Below are 10,758 nucleotides of genomic sequence, written 5' to 3' on the forward strand. Positions count from 1 at the left end.
CCGTGAATTGTCTGTTCATTTCATCAACATCCAAGTAGAGCTGTGGATCTGAAAATAAAAGCCTGGTAAGTCCAAGTATCAAATCTGAGGCATGCGCACAAAAAAACTTCACGTGAAATGGCTAATAAAATGTATTTTAAGCTAAGTGTAATAAGCTATTAGATCTACTAATTTTAGTGAGGTATTTAGTCCTCTAAAATTTTGAGCCTCACAACTCCAACTTTTGGGAATTTGTATATTAGAAGGCTGGGACTAGAACTGTCTTTCAAGATAAAGACAAAGACAATGTTTAAGATAGTAAAGATAACGTTTACGGATAATCAGCCATGAAACCCTCCCAAGAGTCATTTAATTCACTTCTACGGCAATACACGTTACATAGGATAGTTTCTAAACACTAACACAAAATGCCTCCACGTGAGGAACTTTGCAAACCTTCCAGGACACAAATATGTTTTGTACCGTATTTGTAAGTGCAAGCTGAATCCTCCTTTTGGAATCTGCAACATAAGCTTTTACCTCAGGGTGGAGAACAAAGCTTTTGCATATTACTGAGTTTCTAATATAAAATCTGTTTAGCGGAACCAATACAAAGAACAAAATTCTGTCTTAGACCATTTTCAAATGGGAATGAAGGCACAGGTACAAGAAACCTGCTGCGAAGCATTGACAGTGTCCCGTTTTACTTGATGCGGTCAGTGTATGCTGTATCAGCTTTAAAACCCCAGCTGATTGCAGATCAACCCCACAGAGGTTTGACCTCAGCTGAATTTTCAAGATGTTCTTCATCCAGTAGAGGTTGGCTTGTATTGTTAAAAGGCACAAGGATGGCTAAACTCAAGTGACAATGATAGAACCCTTATTACCGTCAGTAATTAGGTCATCACCGATTGCAGTCATAACTGAAGATTCCTGAAAGACAGAAAAGGCTAAGTTTAATCATAACTCATTTCAGAAAGCATCACAGATTCAAAGTGCTGCAGTCTCAACCCATTCCTTCTTCCTACAACTACAAGGATAGATGGCATTTTATCTACTTATTTTTAGAAGAAAGCCAATATTACAGTACAGGTTGGAAGGGACCTCCGGAGGTCACAACTAATACATTGACCACGATAAGACCACTTACAACAACTGTTTAATTTGCTTTAAGCAAAGCAAATCAGAAGAACAGGAACAGAAGAAGCGTACGCAATTATGCTGTCAAAACCATTCTTTGGTATGTGTGAACAAATAATGGTGTATAAATCACTAATTCTATGGATTTACTATTTAAGCACTTAAATACAAACACCTCTGAATGGAATCTGCTCTTTTAACTTCACACTAAGCAGAAAGCATGTTTTCAACTTCGGATTCTTTTTGCTGATTCACACAAATCTGTACAACGTATTATCTGTGAAATATTTTCTTTACAGCAAGCGTGCACTATCTTTACCTCAAAAACAGCTGGAGCCATTAAAGAATCTCCTAAAGAGCAGTCTCCAACAGCTTGCATGCTGTCATAGGGAGCATAGGAGCTGTAGTTGTAGTCAGCGTAAGCATCTTAACTCCTCTGCGAGTGGTAGTTCTGGTAATCTTGGCAATAAGCATTATAGTTGTATGACTGGTACCGCTGCAATTCTGCTTTCAGTCTGAAACATGAGAAGTTGCATACAGTCAGAGAACAAGAGACTGTAAACCCAGTTCTGAACTTAAACAATTTGTCAGCTTACGTACTTCAAAGCTTAAAAGGAAGCTTTCCTAAACAGTCACCTAAGTGACAGCTTAAGTCACAGCTCAAAACCTCATTTCTATAGAAGCAAGCATCCTCACCTTTGCCAATACCAGAAGGAATTGTTGTCATGGATTAACTCCAGAGCCTTGACATGGTTACCTGTACACATCAAGTATTTTTAGCGTTGGCATAAGCAAGCTGCTGCTAAGTCTCTGTGCTTTGCTAAAGATTGATTTAAGACCAGAGACATTTATCAAGCACAGCTGCTTTAAAGATGCAGTCTTAACCCTTCTATCTTTTGTTTGGTTAATTACTAGATCTTATTTCCAGAAAGAAGTGAATAGAGTCAGATTATCCATTTCAAAGAAGCATCTGACGCCGCCTGTCAGTTTGCCATGTCTACCTCCACCTGCTCAGTTTTTTTGTTTGTTTAAAGTCCATTAAACATTCAACAGCTGCCAACTATACCGCTCAGGTGAAGTCAGTCTTGCTTAACAACACAATCGCGATTCTCCAGCATGACGCCTTATTATTAGTGGGAGAATTACAAAATACACTGGTTCTTAAGAAGAAAGGGCCAGCTGATTAGCTTTCACTACTTTCCCTTTCAAGATTTTCTCAGGGGCAGCTTCAGACTAATGACAAGAACCAAGACAAGTGCTATCTGTACTAAAACTGAGGTACACTGCATAAAGAACATTCAGATAACCCAGCTGCATATTCAAAAAAATCCGCTGTTTAGACTTGTCTTCACTGATTCTGTACAGGCAGACCTCCTGTGGTTGCAGTGCCCAGTTTCTCTGACTTGAATTGGGGATGCAGAGAAGTGAGTTCTATGCTTTTGGGGAAGAATACAAGCTGAAGGCATTCTGAAATAGCTTCCAAACTCAGCAAACATGAGGGACAAACTAATCCAATGGCTGGGTATTTCAATGCTAAGAGAGCACGGTACTCAGCCATTCAGAAACGTATTACTGATGTGTATTTTAATACCTACATTTGTTTCAATACTGCAAAGCTACACAAGTTCTAATAAAGAGGTAATCCATTGTCTTGTTACTGTAGTAAACAAACAGAAGATACATCATCTTAGGTCTTCTGCTTCCAACTGCACTCTTCCTACATACAGTTGTGTAGGGAAGGAAAATCTGAAAATACTGTTGACGTTCTTCTGGATAGCCGAAGCAAGAAAACATGTTTGTGGCTTATTCTTGTTTTCAAAATAAAACAATATTAATTTAATCAAAAAATTTTGGCAAAGAATTTTGGACAGTGCTCTCTTGGAGAAGAGCATTTCCATTCTAAAGCAGAAGGAGGCAACATTTGCAGAATTATGCTAGGTAAACAGAAACAGAAGTGTCATTTTTTACTATTTAACAGAACACACAAGCTAACCTCATGAACATACTGAAATTGTTTATATGAAGTCCTGTTTTGTCAGTATCCTGGATCAGAGTTCATCAAATTTGGTATCAATTCTTTAACCGTTCAGAGACCTGAATTGCCTTAAATAAGTGATAGAACTGAGCCAGTAGAGTAAGAAACCCTCTCAGGAAGTGCTAAGCTTTAAACTCCCCATTGCCCTAAGCTCATGAAAAGCAAAGAATAGCATTCTAAACCTGTTCTAGTAATAACGCCTTTGGCTATCTCCCTGCGTTCCCATTTTTCCCCCCCACTTCTTTCCTGTCAACCCACTATAAAACTAGTTATGTGCTTCTCTCAAACTAGAGGGAAAGCTCTAAGAACAAGAACTCCCTAGCATATAAAACCACTTCTTGTCCCTTCTACCTTATGCAGGCCCAAACCTGAAAATATTTACCAATGCATTCAGCTTTGCTACTGTTGAGAAACAAGGCTGGTTACAATGGCAGCTAAGCCCAAGTTGCGCTGTCTGGCTAGACTTAACAGTTGGATTCCCCCAGCCATCCTGAAGCAGGTTGATGAATCCAGGGAGTCAAAACATAGGACTTCTGCATTTCTGGTTTTGTAGACTGCATCGTGTGTACAGCCACTACAGCAAGGGCCACAGACTTTCCAAAGGCAGAGCTACAAGAATCTGATTATTTAGAATAACTGTATCAATGCACAACTCCTTGGTTACCTTTTAGAAATTCCTATGCTCAGCCGGATTCCTTTTCCCCCCAGACCTGGTGCGTTCTGGCAGTCTTGCAGTGCCCTCATCTGATCACCTTGCTCACCAAATCTGACATAGGCATACCCTCTACTATTTTCAAAAGGGAGAAAACCAATTCTGGTATGCATAACAGTTACAAAGCTAACGAATTCAGTTTCTGTCTTCTACAAAAAACAGAAGATAGCAGCTACTATAGCTTCTATTACTTAAGCAACCTCTCTGGCATGTGCACGTGCACAGAAAAGGCTTTCACCAAATTAAAAAACTTGGGCCAGAAGCAAAAAGCTTATTCCTTGGTAGCATTAAGATGCAACTCACTGAGAGCCAGCAAAACAATACATTTTAAGTGCTCTCTGCGTAAGTAATCAGATTCCATATTTCTGCATATACAGCAGTTAATCAGTTAGCACTAACCCACTCCTTTTGGAGCCACAAACTTTATTGGTCACAAACACCAAGAGCTGGCTGTAATTATCTGAACCAGTATTAACCGGTACCTCTGAACTCTTCAAACAAAAATATCTTTCAGGTGCTCTTAGAAGAACAACATCAATTGCCTGCAACAATTTGATGGCTTTGCTAAACGGAGCACTGAAAAGCACAGTGGTACAGTTTCTTTTGTAGCCTGTTCAGAAATTATAGCCCCATGCCTACAGCTTCAAATCAGGCCAAGCTTACCAGCCCAACTCTTACAGCTTAAGTTCACTGCACTCGAATGCCTTCAAGACGTGCTTTTAGGAGCCATGGAGAAGAACCCTCTGGTAAGACCACCATTATAAAGTACTGAGTGTTGTTTTACACTTAAAATAGAACTATCTGTTACAGTCATTCATCAGCTTTCCCTAGGCTGCTGCTCTCTCACTACTGAATGTGATCCTGCTTTCAGTTTCCCACTAACTTTTTCCCCCAGCGTTTATGGCCTCTTTTCATCTACGACACTTTTAAGGGACTACACCGTGTTGAAAAATGCTGGTTAACATTTCCTTTTACACAAGGTGTCTCATCGAATTTTCCTGACTAAACCAAACCCCAGAACCTTAACTAGAAGAGGAAGCACACAAACACACACGCCTCCCTGGCCACCATATCTCCCCAAAACATATCTGTTCAGTAACAGACCAACTGTAAGAATACTGCGATTAAAATCAGTATAGCTCTATACACTGCTTTTGTTCGGGATTACTAGCTAATGTCCTTTCCCTTACCCCTTCTGGAATTAATACTGAATTCTGTACTCCAAAACGCGGTTCTTAAGTCATACAAATGACATTTAACAATCAGAATTTTTCCACACAGTGATCCTCAATAAAAACTTCAATCCTCTACTGCAGTCTTTCAACAAATTAAAGGAATACAAAACTGGCTAATAACTGTTCAGTGATTTTTGGACCTTTGTAGCACTAGAGTAACAGCAGTACACTCTGCAGCATAGTTGCAAGTACGTGGGAATAATCTCTTTTTTTCTCTGAAAGGTGTGAGGCCTCTATTTCACCCTACTAAAGATTTTACCACCAACTGTACTGCTAGCATTGAGACACTGCAACTTCTGTGCTTGTATGAGATGCAGGACAGGTTCCTTAAGGTGTCGCAATTTTTTGTCTAAACCTAGTGTTGAGATCAAAAAAGGGATTGCTACTAATTGCGTACGTATCAATAACCAGGACAGAAGACATGCTGCATATAGGAATTAAACTTTTTCTAAAGCTCTAGTACATGAACATATCAAATCCCGCAGATTTTTTCTAGTATGGTTTCAGAGGTCTTACTTGATGGACATAAGCGCACAAGTGAAGACAAAAGATACTCTGTTTACCTGAAGTACTGGTTTGCAAGTACTGCTTCTCTTCTGTCCTTCCCAAAATAAACTGTGAGGCAGCTGCAGACTCTGCACCTGAACACTCTGAGTGAACACCGAATGTAAATGATGGCAAGGCAGCATTTTGTGGACGCAGCCGCAGCACCAAAACCTGCAGAAATAAGTGAATGTCAAGTCCGTAACCCACGGTGTATCTGCAGTACGTGAAGGTTTGAACTACATTCTAGTCCTGATCTTTCCAGTCAAAACTGTTTAACAAACAACCCACCAAACAGTAAAACAAACAAGAAAACCCCATGCTTCCTCTCTACATAAAACTTTTCACAACTGTGTTTTCTGCCCACCACCTGGCTTTAAAAAGTATACGAACTTCTTTGACAGATCATGTTTTTAGTCTGAACTCCAAATGAACAACGTGTAGGGCATGTAAAGAACAAGCACGTCATTAATGAAAGCTTTTCTCTAAAAAGGATAAACTTATTCTTGGGGAAAAGTGTGGAAACAGAAGTTATCTAGGCAATATTCCTACAGGAAAAACGAATAATTTTGCCACACCTCAAAGGAAAAAATAATTGTGCTTAACAGGTAAGAAAATAAAAAAAATCAGAGCAAACCAAAAAATAAATCACAGAATATGCATCCTCATTTTAATCATTAAGTATTACCTCTGAGCTCTGCTTTGGTGCTTGGCTTTGCACTTTCACAGGCTACACACTTCATGGCCTCTGCTTTGTTTTGAACCAAGCAGGTCTCCCAATCCCAGCTTCCTTCGGGCTTCTTGAATTTGTCTAAATCCAGAAATTCTCCAGAAGGAGCAGAAAATGCAGATGCACTGCTACTGGTCACAGGTGTTGGACCCTCTGTGAGACAAACAAGACAGTTAACCATCCTGTTTGAACATGAACTATAAAATGAACATTAACTTTTAAATTTGATTTGTCAAATCCCACAGAAATGTTCAAAATTACTCCACAACTCCCCCCCCCCGCCCCTGAAAAAAATAAAAGCCACCAAAAACCCACAAAGAAACAAACAAACAAACAAAAAAACCAGAGTGGAACTCAAAGCTTCCAAACAACACACAACTCTGTTCAGCACACAAGCTTCTGCTGCTGTTGACGACAGTGTAACCTCCATAAAGAGGCCTGACAGGTGCCTTTTAAAAAAAAGGTGCCTTTTAAGAGAGAAGCAGAAGATAACGCTTCAAATTCAAAACCGGAAAGACAAGAATGGCTCTTCCCTTCCACGGCACACGCAGAAAACTTTTATCCTAGTATTACTTGCATCGCTCTTCCTCCTGACAAGTGCAACGTAACCGTGCAATTCACTGCACCATGGTCACAGTAAACCCCTCATTTCCAAAATTCCTCCTTGCAATGGCAAGAGCCTCAGACAAAGATGCCGACTGACCGCTCAGAGGTTGGAAGTCCAAGAGAATCAACTCTGTCTGAAATCCATTATCTTACCTCATGAAATTTCAGTCTTACCGCACAGGATGAATACAAAAGCCCGGTCTAGTCCATCTTAATTTGTTTCTTCCAGGATATATTTGCACAGGTGTTTTTCGATGTAATGGCATGTTAAATGACATTTAGAGTCAAAGTTAGAATTAGAATCGTATTTTAAAAACAATACAACCACGCTCAAAATCAATTACGGTCACACACAATGGGAAACAACCCAGTACTGCCCTGAAGAAGTTACCCAGCGGGTCACTCGCTTTCTTGAAGCCTACCACTGACCTTCATAGGCATCTCTCTGCTTTAGCTTAAGACTAGTTAAGACTACACTGTCTTGAAATCTGGCTTCACATCTCCCCTCAATTACATACAAACGGTGAGTAGAGGCATTTTGGACACATTCTGTAATTTTTTTTACTTATTTTTTGAAAGAGAAAAACGCAGTCATTTTTAACTCTTTCTATGGAGTTCTCATTTTCGCCAGTGAAAAATCACTATGTTGTTTTTAAATTAAGTCACCCACTTCAGCCATCTTCCCTCACCAGCTGCAAAGCCGGGGGTATCTGCATTGATCCAGCTCCGTACTAATACATTTCACAATCAGTTCAATTTATGCGACAGGCTGGAACCTGGGCTGAGACCTCTGAAGTGCCTGTAAACCAATCCTGCAGACAGCCGCTAACCCATCAACCGTACCTGGGAATCGTGTTGCTTAAAATATTCCATATATGCAACGTACTTTTATTCTGTACAAGATTCACAGAGGCTAGGATGGAAACAACAGGAAAAAAAGGACCATACCTGGTTTCTCAGACTGACAGGCTACACATTTGTTATCTTCCGTCTTATTTGGTACAAGGCATATTCCACAGTCCCAAGAGCCTTTCGCCTTCTTAAATTTGTCTCCAAAGCCCAGAGTGGCTGTTGTGTCAGTGCTGCTCGAGGAGGATGTCACTGTCACCGAGCTGTCTGTGACCACTGGTCATGTCAGAGCAGGCATTACTCCCGTTCCAGGTTTTGGTGTCTCACATGCTATACATTTTGTAGCTTCCGGTTTGTTTTGGACAAGACATGTATCACAATCCCACGTTCCAGGTACTGTTTTGAATTTGTCTCCAAAGCCCAGCATCCCTGCTGGGGGCGCTGCTGGCTTTGAGGTGTCGCATTGACTTGAACTTACTGTCTGTTTCATACTCTCAACTGTTGAGGCTTTAGTAGCTTGACAAGTTACACATTTGTCCTTTATGTCTTTGTTTTGCAGAAAAGGGTCACATGTATCAGATTGCCAGTACGATGCTTGTTTAGAAGTCTCTTTACCTGCAGAAAAAGTTGTTATTGCAGGCCTAGTATAAACCACTGTGCTTGTTGTAGGTTGTGCAGACGTAGAAGAGCGTGTTTTCAACAATCCAAAGTCTAGGAAGCAAGAAAAAAAAGTCTTCCTGTTAGCGCAGCACCTCACTACATGTAACTAAGTGACTTTACTAGAGGGCAAAAATTTCAACCCAGGTGCCAATGGTTACAACTAGACATTCAGACCGAGCGCAACAGGAAGTCCCCAGAAATCTTATCTAAACGGATGAAATTTCATCTGCTGCACTGGGTCACAACAGAACATTTCGTTAAAGCTTCATTTAACTCTTTGTTTCCAAGCAAGCTTTAAATCAACATTTTCACTGGTCGATACAAGTACAGACAGTAGCTGACTGAAATCTGACAGTCCAACGTGGAATGGAAATAATACAATTTGATTAAGACGCGATGCCCAATCGAATCAAATTTCTAAAGCTCCTCCTTCCGTAGCAGATGACTCAAATCTACTCCAGTAACTGTACAGAAGTTTGTACTCGGAGCAGCAATCCATGCGGTATTTTCCCACAGATGCTGAATATTAATTAAATAATAAAAACTCAAGACAATTGAACAACTGTCTAATTTTCTATAATCTTTTTCAAAATGCATCGGACACAGGACAACTCCTTATTTAAAAGGTGGCAATTTTAACAGGAAAGACAAGCTACTAATACAGAAAGACTAAAGGAAATGCATCTTAAACAGCAGCTCAAGTTGCTTGTAAATCTACCTTGAACATAGTTGTTTTGTGGTTTGTTTGTTGGGTTTTTTTTAGTCAAAAATGAAGTCTTTGAACAATGTGGATTTAGATTCTGCTTCTTTTAAACCGATAAAGAAAGTGAATGTCACTTCACTCAGAGGTCTTTCCTTAAACAAAATGCACAATGTATTTTCTCTCACTTAGCTCTTTCCAACAGAGAAATGTGCTGCCTTCTTAACAAGTATGTAAGTTAGAAGAAGACTTTTGGGAAAAGATCAAACTCAATAAAGCCCTTTTTCTTAAAAGATATCTTTTCCACAGACACACTTTATGAAACTGTTGAAAACAATTGCAATTGCTTAAAAACAAAATTCAGAAAAGGGTTTTTAACGTAAAACACTCCACTTCTGTTTGCAGTTTAAGTTTTAATCCACAGGAGCCATTGTAAGCTAAGACCCAAAGATTCGCAGCTTTCGCCATGTATTTGGAACTGAAGCTCTTTCCTATTCTTTCTTCACCTGGGCTGAAGGTGGGACAGGAGTGTTGAGTTTTACAAACATTTCCTTTTCAATTCCACAAATTGTATTTACTTAAAATGAAACACCGATTATCTGGCTAATTCTCTTAGTACCTCATTTACAATTACATCCTAACACGTAAAGGAGATGCAACCCATCTGCTTTTCATCTTGCAGTTTTACTTCCAGCAACAAACACCACTTAGAATAGAAGGGGGCAGATGCACCCTAACAAACGCAGCGCTTAATGTAATGCTCTCCTACATTCATATTTATAGCAGATACTCTATTAACCATAAGTCGTGTGTTGGTTTTTTTTTTTAATAAAAAATGCTAGCGTATTTTTTGCAGCATCTTTTTAAAAGGAGTTCATTATCTCTCCAGGATTTTTTAGAACGTCTAAGACGCTTCCTTCCTTTAATACGTGGGCAGTGGTGAAGGGACCACCAGCAAAATCTTTGACCTCTTCTTTCTGTGTGTTGATGTTGGTTGAGGTGGTGGTGTCTTTTGAAACAAAAGAAAACAAAAACAGCTTTCACAATGTGACCTAGTTAGAGCAGATTATACTCACTTTTGTTAGAAACAAGAATTTCCAGCTTTCATGCTTCTCACATAAGAATCTTCACAAATTCTACTTACTTTGCAATGCTTTATGATTACAAGCAAAACAAAAAGCAACAAAACAAAAAAAAAATATAAAAGCAGATCTGTCACTGGAAAAATACTGCAGAAGTCCAACACTGCCTGGAATTGCTAGCATGCGCAGACAGGACAGATTGAAGATTTAATAAAGAAAAAAAGGAAAATCAGCACTTCAGATCTGAAGTGCTAAAGTTTCAGTTACCTAGGGTAAGAAAGGGCGTCACTGGAGTACCACTGGGTCCAGAAAGTTCTGCCGATTTTACAACGGGAACACTAAATGTAAACCCAATCTGCTATGAACAAGAGAGGTTTTTCAGATTCTCAAGCCACAGGAACTTCAATCGAATGCACACACAAAACCAAATCTGAAAGCTGCTCTTCACATTTGTAGCACGCATGCTGAATGACAAATTATAAGCCAG

At 39.6% G+C, this 10,758-nt stretch overlaps 1 long non-coding RNA gene across 1 annotated transcript; it reads right to left on the bottom strand.

Moving 5' to 3' along the window:
• Positions 1–866: 866 nt before the first annotated feature.
• LOC310879964 lies at positions 867–6,534 on the bottom strand. The gene is made up of 4 exons (XR_014571286.1): positions 6,333–6,534; positions 5,665–5,818; positions 1,439–1,634; positions 867–912 (listed from the first exon to the last, which is right to left on the bottom strand). It is a non-coding gene; the product is annotated as an uncharacterized lncRNA (long non-coding RNA).
• Between the last annotated feature and the right edge of the window lie 4,224 nt (positions 6,535–10,758).

The sequence above is a fragment of the Anser anser genome, assembly GCF_964211835.1.
Source record: "Anser anser genome assembly, chromosome: 11".
Lineage (NCBI taxonomy): Eukaryota > Metazoa > Chordata > Aves > Anseriformes > Anatidae > Anser > Anser anser.